The 17,361-nt window shown below is 39.2% G+C and overlaps 1 protein-coding gene across 3 annotated transcripts in view; it reads left to right on the top strand.

The window, feature by feature from the left end:
- Nucleotides 1-463: 463 nt before the first annotated feature.
- The window catches only part of LOC135125416 (teneurin-m), a 294,078-nt gene continuing 277,180 nt past the window's right edge, over nt 464-17,361 (top strand). For all 3 annotated transcript variants that reach the window (XM_064051013.1, XM_064051002.1, XM_064050991.1), the window contains exon 1: nt 464-545. The gene's annotated coding sequence lies outside the window, so the exon portion shown is untranslated. The remainder of the gene's footprint in view (nt 546-17,361) is intronic.

The raw sequence follows: 17,361 nt of genomic DNA, 5'->3' as shown, positions 1-17,361 counted from the left end.
ATATTTCAGCCGACTCGCATGTAGCGCGGGATGAGGTTTTAATTTGCATACAAACTCCAAAAGTTTAAAGTTATCTTTCAACATTCGGAGAGCTCCACCATCTGCGAATCAAGCCGGTTCGTTTACCTGCTGTGTACTTTTTAATTATTTAAATGAATGTTTTATTCTTTTGCATTATACATGTCGCAGATGGATGAGCTCGGATGTGCGACTTTCGGCGTTATCCTGCCGTTATCCTGTAGTGTCGACGGCCGCCGCCAGGGGCGGCCCCTCAGGCGCAGGACGAGAGGAGCGCGCATCGACCCGGTGGGCCCGCTCCGATCGGCTCTTTCACAGTCTGACAGTGCGTTACGAGCTGTCCTGGGAAGCGGAGCCGCAGCTGCACCCACCAGATAAACAAACAATCGCGCCGACCGCGAGCTCTTCCGCGTTGCGAACCCCTGGCCCGAGTGACTGTGACTGTGCTTGCGCTTCTGCTTCTGGTGCTCCGCCATGGAACCGGCGAGGGTGTCGTGACCAGGACAAAACCACCATCACCGTGGCTGGTGAGTCTCGGTGTCCGAGGAGACCCGGAAGCGCGAGCGCGATCCCGCTGATTTAGTCGGGGGCGCTCTCTGACCGCACACGTGCTCCAGGGGTCTGTCGTAATCCCATTTTTGCAGGGCGGCTTTTAACTCCGCCACTGAGCGAGGGTGGCTTTTACTTCGCTTTGGACGAAATCGATTTCCAGTTCATATCAGAGAGGAACGATTGGCTTCGTGCCAAAACTCACTGACGGCACACCGAAATTTACTCCTTTCGTAATATGAGGGTTGTGTGTTTAATTTATTTCGCGGCTACATATTTAATTTCGACCGAGCGAGGGCTATTGTTTTTCGGCGCTCGGACGACTTTTTTCCCGCCAGGAACCCTTCCGGACGGGAAAAAATTTCATTAGTGCCGCCGGTAATTAATTATCGATGGAGACACCTCGCGGATCGTTTTTCTTTATCGGCCCGATTTTTCACGGGGTTTGGAACTTCCGGTTAACGCGGATAGACAGGACGAACGGCTAAAGTGCTAGAAAAATCGCCCGAGATAATTACTTCAGTAAACAACGAAATTGATGCGACTTAATTACTCGCTAAAGCCGGTTAAGCGTTCGCTAAACAAACGAGATGGCTTTTTCTTACCGAGACGTCGATAGATAGAGACGTTCTGGGCCTCAATGAGGTTTCTACGAACTTTGTTAAACATCGCAAACAAAAAATCCAATATAGAATTGTCGCTTTACAAAATCACAAATGTTCCCTACATCTTTAATAGAAACGTTTCTACTACTACACGTCGCCAAGAACATAATAAATCACTTCACTGCAGACTATTTGCTAATGTACTTTTACGTAAACGCATCAACTTCTATCCGTTTAACCTGGTCCCATAACCTGACGTAAGAGTATCTCCCGTTCAAGAAATAATGTTGCATAACACTACCATTTATAGAAAACGCGGCCCAGATTTGTCAGTTACACCTTACAAAAGTACTGACACGATCGGCAAAGACGTCTTAAGATTCGACGCCGACAGTGTTTTGCGATTTCACCAAAAACATGTTGTGGAGTTCTCCAAGGGTCAGACCTCGGCCTCCTGATCTTCCTCATCTTTCTCAGTGACTTACCGTCGCGTTTCGCTTAGTTCGAAGCCAAGAACAACCAAACACTGTTCCATCTATTGCCTTTGATAGTCTTAATCACCTGATGAGTCACAACTACCGCAAATTGAAGCGACAAAGCGGGGAAAGTTGACAATAGCGAGACGTGTAGTCCGCGGGCAAGAACCGGCGTCGCACATTTCCCGCAGTAGCTATTGCAATAATAGCACGAAATTATTTATTGATCTTTGCGTGTTTAATAATAGGAAGTAGTGATCCTTTGCTGCACGGCCGTTAATTATCGAGCAAAGCAATTGCATGTCGTGCCGCTAACATGTAATTATGATCAGGTATGTCGCCGATTAGGACAAAGCACCTCGACTGTGAATCAGTCGCCGAATCCTCTTCCCACAGAATTATCGTTTTGTGGATGTCGTAATCACCTACTCGAAGGTCTCCCGCCTTTCGTCATCCCGGTTTATCGCTTCCACGAAACGTCGTTAGAGTTTTAAGAGTCCTCAAACAATAATGAAAGACTTAACAGTTTCTGAAATTGTGTGCTTTGTGGATAATTGATTGATTGTGGAAGTTACGCAGTCATGAAAGCTCACTATTAATAAGTTTTCAATTTTGAGCGCACTTGCGGGTTCTCACCACTCCTTCGGCTACAATTTTTATGACTGGCCGATTATAAATAAGGTGAAAGCGTAGTTTCTGGGAATAGAAGTCACTTGGGGGTTCTCAACGTGTGTAATTGCCACTGATCGATTGTAAGATGGTCTGAAAATAGAATGCACACAAACGGTGGTAATGTCCGCTGCAATGCGCCAATTTCCGATATAGAATCTCGATTTAGTGCCTGTTTGGCGCAGGATCCAGTCATTAGGTCCCTCAGGCCGGTCTCCAACCTTGCCAGAGAGCACTAGTGACATATATTCAATTACGGGATCCTTGGCAGAGTCCTAAATAAATGAGACCATTTGTAAAGTCGTTTAGGTCTCGAAAGGACTGACTAACTCCGCTTCTATGAAAACCCTATTAGCTATAATTCCAGAGCTAAATTTTTTAGCGCAGAACTCCTTCCTCTAAGAATATTAATCGCACACTTAAGCCGCCGCTTCCGGTCCCGATGGAATCGGCGACCAATTTATGTGAAACTACACTCTAAAATAAAATCATTGATCTAGCCGTTCACGAGTGACCCATACCACCGCTTCCCACCGAGATAGTTTTCCCTAAGTTATTAATTTTTCTCAATTTTTTGCCGTTAAACTCCCATTAGCCGTAATTCCCGAGCTAAATTTTTTAGTTCGCCGCCTGCTAAAACGGAAAATTCTTTCCGTTAGTTTCCTTTGCTTAATAAGGACACGAAATGGGTCATTTCTCCGCATGCGACCCTCAAATCACGCACGCCGCACGATCCCCCGATAACCGCTGCACAGACTGCGGTTTTAGGAAAAATATGACAGAATGGATATTTTCACACCGGGCTATGAATCGCCGGAGGGGAGCTCTCAAAATAAATATTATCAGGAACGAGCTACAATGTTTTTAATTAGAACCGTCAAGTGGCCGCGCTTATCTCAACCGGTTTTCGTTTAAGGGAACAAATCTCTATTTACGATTACGAGGTACAAAAATGTTTCGGTTTTGGGCGGGCGCGATAAACTTTATCAAAACGCCACACAAGGCGCAGGCTAGTTAAAACATGGAGCGCCAAAAGAAACAGCTCGCAACAATCCAAACAATCCCCGGAATCGCCCAATTAAACAACGTAAACTCTCTTAATTATTTCGTTCGCCGGTGGACGGACTTCGCGCCGGGTGTGCAAAAAATGCATAACCGGGATTCTGCAGTCGATCGGGCTGTGAAATCAAAAATAGAAGGATATCCTTCCGGCGGACGGCGGATGTGCCGTATTTACGTTGGCACGGAGCAGGGGGGTTTGACCAGATATTTACGACGCAAAAACGGATTCCGGCGACGGCAAAACCCGCCATATTTCTACTTGCAAAAGGTACATTTTTTGATGCCAAAATTGGATTCGGGGCGAGATTTATGATTTTGTGCTTTGGACAGTAGTTTTTTGTGGTATATTTATCATCAATGAAATTATATTAGCTGAAATGGAAAATTAAATTATCGTTTGAACGTAAAAGAAAAGGAGTTAGTTTAAAGATGGAGCCTTGACGAACTCCCAAATTTGTTTCCTAAGAGATTCCTGTGCTAAAGCCACGAGTCCAAAGTCTTATTATATTTCCATTTTTCAAGGTTGCAGTATATATTGAGATGTCCGTAGAGAGCGAAGCGAGCTGTATTCATAACTGTTGTTTTTATTGCACTTACCCCAGACTGACCGTATTTCTATTTTTTCTAAACTCTGTGTGATATTGCTTCATTCAAAATGATTTCCTAAATATTATACTGTCAGATTTTTTCAACGACGAAGTGAGCTTTATCAGCTATTTAGAAAATGTTTACTTGAACCACGTAAACAAAACCACGCCATAAGAATAAAAAGGGACTTGTAATTGTGACGCTCTTTAACAGTCCAGACAAGCTTTATATTTCTATTTTTCGTGAAATATGTGTGATATTTCTTTGTCCAAATTACTCCCCAAGTATTTATACTGCGGGAGTTTTTCCGCGAGCGAAGCGAGCTGTATCCGGTATTTTGTAATTGTTTACTTGAAAAATATGAATGAAACCATGGAAAGGGCGCTTAATTTATCGTCTTTTAACAGTTCATACTAGCTGTATTTCTATTTTTTGTGGAATCTGTGTGATATTTCTTCGTCCAAATTATTTTCAAAATATTTATACTCCCGAGACTTTTTCAGCGAGCGAAGCGAGCTGTATCACGTATTTTACAAATTTTTAGTTGAATCATATAAATGAAACCATGGAAAAGACGTTTAATTTTATCGTCTTTTTACAGTTCAAACTAACTATTTCCCGTGAAATTTGTGTGATATTTGTTGGTCCAAATTGTTTCCTAAATATTTATACAGAGAGGTTTTTTAGCGAGCGAAGCGAGCTGTATTAGGGTATTTAGAAAATGGCATGAGAATAAAAACGTTTGCTTAATTTTGTCGCCCTTTAATAAATCGGGGTGGCTGGATTTCTATTTTTTAGTATCTGTGATATTTCATCGTCCAAATTATTTTATAAGTACTACAATCATTTTCGAAGATTATTTTAGCGAGCGGAGCGAGCTGTCATTTCGAATATAAAACTTATTAAAAAAAAAACTGATAAAGCTGCAGTTTTTATGTTTACTTGTTTTATGACATTTCTTTATTCAAATCATTTGCTAAATATTTATATTGTTTTTGTTAATAATACTGCAACTATTCCCTAAGATTTTTAGCAAATTAATGTTTTTTAAGTAATTTGAAAGTGTCTCAGTGATCTTTCTGTCTTGAAGTAATTTGAAAGAATTTCGGGGACTCCTTATGTTATATTTTTGAAGTACATAGTATGAAAGGGTCTCGGCAACCCTTTGTGTGTGGTTTTAAAGTAGTAGAATTTGGAGGACCCGTTGTGGGTCTTGTTTTTGAAGTAATTTGAAAGAAACTCGGGGACTTCTTGTGTTTTCTTTTTGAAGTACATTGTTTTAAAGAATCTCGGGAACCCTTAGTGTCTGGTTTTTGAAGTGATTTGACAGAATCTTGCAGTTGCTTCTTTTTTGTGTTTGGAGTAGTTGTAAATTAATGCTGGAGACCCGTTGTGGGTCTTGTTTTTGAAGTAATTTGAAAGAATTTCGGGGACCCCTTGTGTTTAGTTTTTGAAGTAATTTGAGAGAATCTAAGGGATCCCATGTCTCGTTTTTTAAGTAATTTGAAAGAAATTCGTGGACTTCTTGTGTTTTATTATTGAAGTACACAGTTATAAAGAATCTCGGGAACCTTTAATGTCTAGTTTTTGAAGTAGTTTGAAAGAATTTCGGGGACCCGTTATGTCTGGTTTTTGAAATAATTTGAAAGAATCTAAGGGATTCCATGTCTCGTTTTTTAAGTAATTTGAAAGAAATTCGTGGACTTCTTGTGTTTTATTGTTGAAGTACACAGTTATAAAGAATCTCGGGAACTTTTAATGTCTAGTTTTTGAAGTAGTTTGAAAGAATTTCGGAGATTTCTTGTGTTTTATTTGTGAAGTACATAGTTTGAAATAATCTCAGGGACCCGTTATGTCTGGTTTTTGAAGTAATTTGAAAGAATCTAAGGGATCCCATGTCTCGTTTTTTAAGTAATTTGAAAGAAATTCGTGGACTTCTTGTGTTTTATTATTGAAGTACACAGTTATAAAGAATCTCGGGAACCTTTAATGTCTAGTTTTTGAAGTAGTTTGAAAGAATTTCGGGGACCCGTTATGTCTGGTTTTTGAAATAATTTGAAAGAATCTAAGGGATTCCATGTCTCGTTTTTTTAAGTAATTTGAAAGAAATTCGTGGACTTCTTGTGTTTTATTATTGAAGTACACAGTTATAAAGAATCTCGGGAACCTTTAATGACTAGTTTTTGAAGTAGTTTAAAAGAATTTCGGAAATTTCGTGGGTTTTATTTGTGAAGTACATAGTTAGGAAGAATCTCGGGGATCCGTTATGTTTGGTTTTTGAAGTAATTTGAAAGAATCTAAGGGATTCCATGTCTCGTTTTTTAAATAATTTGAAAGAAATTTGGAGACTTCTTGTGTTTTATCTTTGAAGTACATTGTTTTAAAGAATCTCGGGAACTTTTAATGCCTGGTTTTTGAAGTAATTTGAAAGAATCTTGCGGTCGTTTCTCTTTTGTTTTTGGAGTAGTTGTAAATTAATCTTGGAAACCCGTTGTGGGTCTTGTTTTTGAAGTAATTTGAAAGAATCTCGGGAACCTTTAGTGTCTAGTTTTTGAAGTAGTTTGAAAGAACTTCGGAGATTTCTTGTATTTTATTTGTGAAGTACATAGTTTGAAAGAATCTCGGGAAGCATTTGTATCTGGTTTTTGACGTAATTTGAAAGAGTTTTACGGCCCATTTTGTTTTGTTTTTGGAGTAGTTTGAATCTTGGGGTCCGTTGTGGGTCTTGTTTTTGAAGTAATTTGAAAGAATCTAAGGGATCCCATGTCTCGTTTTTTAAGTAATTTGAAAGAAATTCGGGGACTTCTTGTGTTTTATTTTTGAAGTTCATAGTTTCAAAGAATCTCGGGGACCCGTTATGTCTGGTTTTGGAAGTAATTTGAAAGAATCTAAGGGATTCCATGTCTCGTTTTTTAAGTATTTTGAAAGAAATTCGGGGACTTCTTGTGTTTTATTTTTGAAGTACATAGTTTTAAAGAATCTCGGGAACTCTTAATGTCTGGTTTTTGAAGTAATTTGAAAGAATCTTGCGGTCCCTTGTCTTTTGTTTTTGGAGTAGTTGTAAATTAATCCTGGAAACCCGTTGTGGGTCTTGTTTTTGAAGTAATTTGAAAGAATCTTGGGAACCTTTAGTGTCTAGTTTTTGAAGTAGTTTGAAAGAATTTCGGAGATTTCTTGTATTTTATTTGTGAAGTACATAGTTTGAAAGACTCTCGGGAAGTCTTTATGTCTTGTTTTTTAAATAAATTGAAGAATCTTGCCGCCCATTTTGTTTTGTTTTTGGAGTACTTGGAATTAATCTTGGGGACCCGTTGTTGGTCTTGTTTTTAAAGTAATTTGAAAGAATCTCGGGGACACTTTGTGTCTAGTTTTTGAAGTAGTTTGAAAGAATCTCCAGGACCCTTTGTGTCTGGTTTTTTAAGTAATTTGAAAGAATCTTGCCGCCCATTTTGTTTTGTTTTTGGAGTACTTGGAAATTAAACTTGGGGACCCGTTGTGGGTCTTGTTTTTGAAGTAATTTTAAAGAAACTCGGGCGCTCCTTGTGTTTTATTTTTGAAGTACATAGTTTGGAAGAATCTCGAGAAGCATTTGTATCTGGTTTTTGAAGTAATTTGAAAGAATTTTGCGGCCCATTTTGTTTTGTTTTTGGAGTAGTTTGAATCTTGGGGTCCGTTGTGGGTCTTGTTTTTGAAGTAATTTGAAAGAATCTGGGGGCCCATTGTGTCTAGTTTTTGAAATAATTTGAAATAATCTCGGGGACCCGTTGTATCTGGTTTTTGAAGTAGTTTAAAAGAATCTTGGGAATCCCTTGTGTCTAGTTTTTGAAATAGTTTGAAACAGTCTGAGGGACCCGTTTATCTGGTTTTTGAAGTAGTTTAAACGAATCTTGGGGATCCCTTGTGTCTAGTTTTTGAAGTAGTTCGAAATAATCTCGGGGACCCGTTGTATCTGGTTTTTGAAGTAGTTTAAAAGAATCTTGGGGATCCTTTGCCTTATTTTTGAAGTACTTTGAACGAATCTTGGGGATACCTTGCCTTATTTTTGAAGTAATTTGAAAGAATCTAGGGGATACTTTGTCTTGTTTTTGAAGTTTCCCGGAAATGTCGAAATTTTACTTCATTTAAAAGTATATTAAATTTGTATTCGGGCAACGCAACGGCACTCTGGAAAATTCCCGATTTCTATGATCCCTTCCGTCCTTGAATAGAACTTCCCTCGCCCCTGAAGTACAAACAATGTAGTTTTTAGAAAAAAAAAATAGATAATACCAGCCACAGTGTAAGAAAAAAGTGGCCGCTGACAGCTGATGTTTTGCATTCGTTTCTCTTATATTAATATATGTAAAAATGAAGTCGTATTCATAAACCGCAATGACAATTATGTTATTTTATAAAAGTTAGGCAAAATTTTGAGGTGGCGTCATTAAATTGTTGAGCGAGCTGATAAGACAAATTTTAGTTAGCGTTTTAACATGTACACAATTTCTAAAATACCTATAAATTTCCACTGGATTTTTTTCAGCTAACGAAGTTAAAGATGAATCAACGTTAATTCTGAATTTCTTTCTGATAAAACCAGTGATGGGTGAATCTTTAAACCTACACGAAGAACGCGATTGTAGCCCCATAATATTTTAGTTGCCAAATTCGCAAATTTACGAGCGTTCCAGTGTAAGTTGTGACATCCACGTGTGACAGCACGTATGATAAAGCCCGCCTGCTCGGTGCTCGCTCTTGAATTGTGGCACGCTCATTTACATCCAAATTCGTGGTTAAAATAGCTCCTAAACGTCTGTTTAGTGTAATGCCCGCTCATAACATCACTAACTTTTCGTACGTCAGTGCCATCCTCGCCCCACGAATCAATTAAATTATGGAGTGGGCTACTAATCACCTAAGTATTTCAAGACCTCTACTTATTTATTCCCTCACTCGGGCCGGCCTTATTTATGGCGGCGGCTCGAAAAACCGCCCCCTAATTAGCAATGTGACAGATATAGAAGGGTTTAGAGCGGCCGCTCTTAATCCCCAGCATAACGGAACGGAAATAAAGAGTGACGAAACGTAGAGCAGCCTCCCTCGGAGTTATTGGGGCAAAACGTACAAATCGTCGTCGGGGCGGCGGAGAATGGAACTAGGAAAAGTGTTGCATTGCCGTGAAACAATTGGACTGGCAACAATCGTTATTACACGAGGGGTGATTTGAAATTATGGTTCGGAACGCCGACTTCGTAATTTAAAGTATAGCGGTTAAATGTAATGTGCAGGAGGCATATTATGCTATTTGTAATTGCATTATTTCACCAGTGCAATTCACGTTTAACTGCTGTCGGGATTAATATGCAACATTCATTTACAATCCGCTCGTTTGCCTTCGAATTCTTTGCCTATGGACCGGAAAACACACTTATCACAAAAACGGGCCGCCATTTGGGTCTATTACGGGGGTAATTTATGTCTCCTCTTTCGGGGATGCCGGCGATGCTCAAACCAAAGACGTTTAATACGGTTCACCTCACATTAAGATGAAAAAACTGTTGGAACTGATACAACCATAAAACGGCCGTAAAGGAACGCGGACTCTAATTCTCCCCATTTTTTGTTTTGCGGTCCGGAAGATGCTAGCTATTGCATCGACGATTAGCTGGCGTTTGGCCAAGCGGCGATCTTTGCGCAACTTTCGAGGTTAATCACGCTTTTATGAAAAATAATTCTTGGGTCAGGTCAGATCGATAGCGGCTACTTTCAGCCTTATCAAAAGTTTGACTAACCGGACAGCTGTGCCAGCGCAGGAACGAGGTTTTATTAATGACTCTTTCCCTAAATACACACACCAGGTTCAATATCAAGCGAATTACTTGTAAAATAGTACCTTGATTTAACTTTGTGATAACACGAGTCTACTCGCTGTTAGTCGTAGGTATGTGTAGTTAACGCTGTGTCGACACTAATTAGCAAAACGCTACTAAGTAAAGAATATAACAGTCCCACTTCACGCAACGTAGAAAATATAAAGCAAAAAGTAGGGTGAAAGTTATTCGACGGAACTTACCGCGCCTTTGAAGTAGGTACAGTCCAACAAAACTTGCCTCTTGGAAAAATGATAAAATTTGATTTTGCGAAATTTAACTTTTTTGTGATAATCTCTATGGAGTAAAAATAATTCAGAAATGATTAGTCACAGTCTAAGATAAAAAAAAGAAGGTTTCACCTTATTAAAAAAAAAAACAGTTGCCCCCCCGAGAAGGTTTGGCATTCTTAAAAAAAAAGACAATTGCCCCCCCTGAAAGTGTCACATTCTTAGAAAAAAAAAACAATTGGGACCCCCGAGAAGGTTTCACATTCTTCCTTCTTAAAACAAAAGTCAGTTACAACCCCAGAGTGGTTTTCACATTCTTAAAAAAAGTTGGGGGTCCCCGAGTAGGTTTCACATTCTTAAAAAAACACAGTCGGGGTCCCCGAGAAGGTCTTATCTTCTTAAAAAAAAGACAATTAGGACCCTCCTGAAGGTTAGGATCCCCGAGAAGGTTTTACCTTCTTAAAAAAAGCAGTTGGGACCCCTTAGAAGATTTCAGATTCTTAAAAAAAAAACATAGTTGGGGCCCCGAGAAGGTTTCACATTTCTAAGAAAGGAGACAATTGGGGCCCTCTTGAACGTTTCACATTCTTAAAAAACAAGTTGCGGGTCCTCGAGTAGGTTTTATATTCTTAAAAAAAATGCAATTGGGACCACTGAGAAGATTTAGATTCTTAAAAAAAACTGTTGGTGCCCCCGAGAAGGTTTCATTTTGTTAAAAAAAAAGACCGTTGAGGCCCCGAGAAGGTTTTACATTTCTAAAAAAAGAGACAATTGGGGCCCCCTTGAAGGTTTCACATTCTAAAAATAAAACCATTTGGGGTCCCCGAGAAGGTTTTACATTCTTAAAAAAAACACTTGGGGCCCCTGAGAAGGTTTCAAATTGTTCTCTTGGGCCTCCGAGAAGGTTTCACATTCCTAAAAAAAAAGACAATTGGGTCGCCCCTGAAGGTTTCACATTCTAAAAAAAACACAGTCGGGGTCCCCGAGAAGGTTTTATCTTCTTAAAGAACGCAATTGGGACCCCTGAGAAGATTTCAGATTCTTAAAAAAAAAACAAACAGTTGGGGCCCCGGGAAGGTCTCAGATTTCTAAGAAAAGACACAATTGGGGCCCTCTTGAACGTTTCACATTCTATTAAAAAAAGAATTGGGGTCTCCGAGAAGATTTTACATTCTTAAAAAAAAACTGTTGGTGCCCCCGAGAAGGTTTCATTTTGTTAAAAAAAAATGACAGTTGAGGCCCCGAGAAGGTTTTACATTTCTAAAAACAAGAGACAATTGGGGCCCCCTTGAAGGTTTCACATTCTTAAAAAACAAGTTGGGGGTCCTCGAGTAGGTTTTATATTCTTAAAAAAAATGCAATTGGGACCACTGAGAAGATTTAGATTCTTAAAAAAAACTGTTGGTGCCCCCGAGAAGGTTTCATTTTGTTAAAAAAAAGACCGTTGAGGCCCCGAGAATGTTTTACATTTCTAAAAAAAGAGACAATTGGGGCCCCCTTGAAGGTTTCACATTCCAAAAATAAAACCAATTGGGGTCCCCGAGAAGGTTTTACATTCTTAAAAAAAAACACTTGGGGCCCCTGAGAAGGTTTCAAATTGTTCTCTTGGGCCTCTGAGAAGGTTTCACATTCCTAAAAAAAAGACAATTGGGTCGCCCCTGAAGGTTTTACATTCTTAAAAAAACACAGTCGGGATCCCCGAGAAGGTTTTACCTTCTTAAAAAAAGCAATTGGGACCCCTGAGAAGATTTCAGACTCTTAAAAAAAAACAAACAGTTGGGGCCCCGAGAAGGTTTCATGTTTCTAAGAAAAGACACAATTGGGGCCCTCTTGAACGTTTCACATTCTTTTAAAAAAAGAATTGGGGTCTCCGAGAAGGTTTTACATTTCTAGAAAAAAGGGACAATTGAGACCCCCTTGAAAGTTTCACATTCTTAAAAAACAAGTTTGGGGTCCTCGAGTAGGTTTTATATTTAAAAAAAATGCAATTGGGACCCCTAAGAAGATTTTAGATTCTTAAAAAAAAACTGTTGGCCCCCTCGAGAAGGCTTCACATTCTTAAAAAAAACAGTTGGGGCCCCGAGGTTTCATATTTCTAAAAAAAGACACAATTGGGGCCCCCTTGAAAGTTTTACATTCTAAAAATAAAACCAATTGGGGTCCCCGAGAAGGTTTTACATTCTTAAAAAAACACTTGGGGCCCCTGAGAAGATTTCAAATTGTTCTCTTGGGCCTCCGAGAAGGTTTCACATTCCTAAATAAAAAAAAACAATTGGGTCGTCCCTGAAGGTTTCACATTCTTAAAAAAAAACAGTCGGGGTCCTCGAGAAGGTTTTATCTTCTTAAAAACAAGACAATTGGGACCCTCCTGAAGGTTTCACATTCTTAAAAAAACAGTTGGGTTCCCCGAGAAGGTTTTTCCTTCTTAAAAAAAGTAATTGGGACCCTTCAGAACATTTCAGATTCTTAAAAAAAAAACAAACAGTTGGTGCCCCGAGAAGGTTTCACATTTCTACAAAAGGCACAATTGGGGTCCTCTTGAACGTTTCACATTCTTTTAAAAAAAGAATTGGGGTCTCCGAGAAGGTTTTACTTTCTTGAAACAAACTGCTTGTGCCCCCGAGAAGGTTTCATTTTGTTAAAAAAAAATGACAGTTGAGGCCCCGAGAAAGTTTTACATTTCTAAAAAAGGAGACAATTGGGCCCCCTTGAAGGTTTCACATTCTTAAAAAAAAAGTTGGGGGTTCCCAAGAAGGTCTTATATTCTTAAAAAAAATGCAATTCGGACCCCTGAGAAGATTTTATATTCTTAAAAAAAACTGTTGGCCCCCTCGAGAAGGCTTCACATTCCTAAAGAAAAACAGCTGGGGCCCCGAGAAGGTTTCACATTTCTAAAAAAGACACAATTGGGGCCCCCTTGAACGTTTCACATTCTAAAAATAAAACCATTTGGGGTCCCCGAGAAGGTTTTACATTCTTAAAAAAAAACACTTGGGGCCCCTGAGAAGGTTTCAAATTGTTCTCTTGGGCCTCCGAGAAGGTTTCACATTCCTAAAAAAAAGACAATTGGGTCGCCCCTGAAGGTTTCACATTCTTAAAAAAAAACAGTCGGGGTTCCCGAGAAGGTTTTATCTTCTTAAAAACAAGACAATTGGGACCCTCCTGAAGGTTTCACATTCTAAAAAAAACAGTTGGGGCCCCGAGAAGGTTTCACATTTCTACAAAAGGCACAATTGGGGTCCTCTTGAACGTTTCACATTCTTTTAAAAAAAGAATTGGGTTCCCCGAGAAGGTTTTACATTCTTGAAAAAAACTGTTTGTGCCCCCGAGGTTTCATTTTGTTAAAAAAAAATGACAGTTGAGGCCCCGAGAAGGTTTTACATTTCTAAAAAATGAGACAATTGAGCCCCCTTGAAGGTTTCACATTCTTAAAAAAAAAGTTGGGGGTGCCCGAGTAGGTCTTATATTCTTAAAAAAATGCAATTGGGACCCCTGAGAAGATTTTAGATTATTAAAAAAAAAACTGTTGGCCCCCTCGATAAGGCTTCACATTCTTAAAGAAAAACAGCTAGGGCCCCGAGAAGGTTTCACATTTCTAAAAAAGACATAATTGGGGCCCCCTTGAAGGTTTCACATTCTAAAAATAAAACCAGTTGGGTTCCCCGAGAAGGTTTCATTTTCTTTAAAAAAACCAGAAAGTTTAACCTTCTTTTCAAAAAAGACAGCTGGGACCTCCCTGAAGGTTTCACATCTTAAAAAAACAGTTGGGGTTTCTGGAAAATTTTGTATTCTTAAAGAAAAGACAGTTGGTAACCCAGAGATAGTTTAATTTTCTTAAAAAAAAGATAGTTGGGGGCCTCGAGAAGGATTTACATTTCCAAAAAAAAGAGGCATTTGAGCCCTCCTTGAAGGTTTCACATTCTTAAAAAAAAACAGTTGGGGTCCCCAAGTAGGTTTTATATTCTTAAAAAAGACATTTGGGACCTCCGAGAAGGTTTCACATCTTAAAAAAAAAGACAATTGGGGCCTGGAGAAGCTTTCATATCTTTCCTCTTAAACCAAAAGACAGTTGGAGCCCTCGAGAAAATTTCCTCTTCTTAAAAAGAAAAATATTTTAGGCCCCCGAGAAGATTTCACATCTTTAAAAAAAGTCAATTAGGAGTCCCTGGGGGTTTCACCTTAAAAAAAAAACATTTGCTCCCCTGAAAAAGTTTTTTATTTAAAAAAACGACAATTTATGTTGGTGCCCCCGAGAAGTTTCACATTCTTACAGAAAACATTTGGGGTGACACATTCTTAAGAAAAATGGTCGAATTTTATTTCAGCAGGACTTCCCTCGCCGCTGAACTTAATAACACCTACTTACTATGAAAAATTTGGAGAGGTTGTCACCACGTTGTTGGTAGGAATTTTAGAAAAATTTTGGTTACCCTTTTAATAAATAATAATAATAAATAAATAAGATTTATTTGCCCAACAGAAATAATTCCATTTACGGGACAAATCAATTAAGTACACCTCTTAATCTGTAACACATCACAATAAAGAAAAATATAGATTCTTAAAAATTATATTAACCTAATTTTAACTCAAATATTAAACGTTTCATCCTGCGTAAATTACAACAAAAAATATCAATTCTATCTCTGCTCTCTAACATATTTAAATAAAAATTTATAACATATAAAGGCGCTTTCCTTCCAATATTAGTACGCGGACATCTGTTGTAAAGAGTTACTGCATATCTAGAATTAATCCTGGGCACATAAAAATGTAATTTTTCCAATAGCTCACTACAGTCTATAACATTGTTTAACAATTTGTGTAAATATATATACCATCTACATGATATGATATTCCTAATATACTTACAAAATTTGTCAACAATCGGTCCAGTAGTTTCGAACATTACGTGTCTAATAAAAATTAAAACAGACACCAGACAGAGACACGGAAACGGGAGATCACTTTTTTCGTAATCTAGGGGTCATGAAACGTCGAGAAAATATGAAAGTAACAATTCATTAGATGGATTCGATTACTAAACTTTCTTAGCTTATGCTAGGTAAATAAAAATTTAAAAATTTCTTCGCCTTTGAGGTGTAGTCCGATGAATCCTGCTTTTTCAGATGATATAAAATTTAATTTTGCGATTTTCGTTTTGTGATAACTGATAACCTCTATAAAGTAAAAACTAATGGCATAATTAACACGGCAGGGTCCGCACAAGTGTGGACAACATGAAATATACAGTCGCGACTAGAAAATCTTGGATGTCAATGCGACCTTACTTTTTAGTGATGTCATTTTTGACACACGGGCATGCTAACACTATATGCGACGTGACAGACCTTTTAAACTTCAAAGTGACAATAAAACAAGGTCCAAGGTTTTCTAGCCCACTGTATTTAAAGCAGATAACCAACGGGGAAATATGTAGATATTCTTAATTTATCAGTACATGCTTAAATTGTGCTCTTTTTGTTTATACTTCAAAAAAATTCGACTTTTAGCACGTTCAGATTACAAGCATCAGCTATTAAAAGAAAATTATATTTGATTTTCTCAAATTCCATATGACGTCAATTTTTTTCTACTCATCACCACTAATAATGCTATTTCAATCTTCTGAAATAGCACACTTCTTGTGGTTTATGAATTCGCCTTGACTTTTACCCATCCCATTCACAATTTCATACCGCTAAAGTGTATCGGCGTTTCCATTAACCGGAAAAATATTGTTCCGGGAATCGACCGTTTCGCCGTGTTTACATAACACGGCGTCGCGTAAGCTCAAAAATGAAAAATTTATTTATCGCCGGTAACAGTTTTCGGTGATATTTACAGATTACATCTCGTGGGCATTGATGTGTTGCTATTTTTGCATTTTTTTGCATCCGAATGGCACTTTCGCGTTTTCCATAAAGCACCCCAGGCATGTGACGCACCGTGTCAGCAAACACGCCTCGGGCGATTAAAACGACGTTTCGGTTATTACAAAATTGCATGCGAAAAGTAATGGCATTTCGGGGTAAATCACCAAGTTGACCCGAGTTACAACTCGCTGGCGCCCTTTGTCTTGTGTGTCACCTAGAGGACGAAAATAATGAGTATCTCCCTCGGCACGTTGCTTTGTTTATGAACGCGTGGGCATATTCCGGATCGTGTAATCCTAATGTCCAAATCTCTCCCAATTAACCATCTTCCTCCAACGCATGGTCCCGTTCCGCCGAATCGGGGGCCCCAAGGCCCGCATAATCTCCTCCAATTACAATCGAACCAGCGGCCACTTCGTGAATATTTAAATCGAAACCGCCCACGCAAAGGCGAGTGCGTAACGAAACCGATCTAAAATTAACCCACATAAACACAAACACGAAAAACTAACCTCACCGGGAATATGGATGGGGTCTGCGCCCCTAACAAGGCGCATTTTTATTGGAATAAACACACAATTAGTGGAGAGCGAAGGGACGCCCATTAATTCTTCCCGAATTCCGCAATTAAACCGGGAGAGGGCCTCCTTACGCCTCCTCGGGACGGAAAGGGGAAAGGCGAAGAAGACTTAAAACGGTAATGGAAAAGCAACCGAGCGGTGGATGGCGCGAGTCGATCGGATATTATTGATGAGGAGTGATGAAGGTATCTAGTGTAAATAATTGATGTGTGGAGAGTCTATATGTACAGCGTGGGTATACTGTGATTGAAATGGTGATTGTAAACAAACACCTGATCCGACTTGCTCCCTCATTGTAGGCGGGATCGCACAAGGAAGCAAATTGCGCTTTTTCGAATACACGTGACCCGATTTTTGACGGACTTCGGCTTCTTGACTCACTTTTGGTGCCGTGATTGACGTTTGCAATGATTTTTCGAATGATAAAAATAAAACTAAAATGTTTACTTTTTGCTTCTTGGAGAAAGTGCTAGTTGAAAAAATTTACTAGTCGAGGGAGGAAAAAGTTTCGATCTGAGCTGTTGTCGCAATTAAGCGTCGCAATTGCGTCTATTCCGAACAATCAATCCCAACCACCCCAGCCTGTTTGTTTTTCTTCGGTTCAGGTGAAAGACGAGTGGATGTAAACAAGTCCTAAACCCCGGCGAAGCGGTTCGCCGGAAAAGAGAGCGAACGGGTTGGAAATTAATTACCGTTTTATGGCCTCATCGCTTTCGTCTCGTTCCGTTGCCGAAATCTCTTCGACATCTCGAGTTTTCTCGTGCGCAATTAAAATGCAGTACAATGGGCGGTAGTTGGGGGCGGCTCGACGGCGGTAGTGAGATAGATAGGCGGTTGATTCAGAACAAGTGCGGTGAT

The sequence above is a fragment of the Zophobas morio genome, unplaced genomic scaffold (assembly GCF_036711695.1).
Source record: "Zophobas morio isolate AGI-343-1 ecotype UQ-CSIRO unplaced genomic scaffold, CSIRO_AGI_Zmor_V1 ptg000002l, whole genome shotgun sequence".
NCBI classification, from domain to species: domain Eukaryota; kingdom Metazoa; phylum Arthropoda; class Insecta; order Coleoptera; family Tenebrionidae; genus Zophobas; species Zophobas morio.
This window is presented reverse-complemented; position numbering and strand designations above follow the sequence as displayed.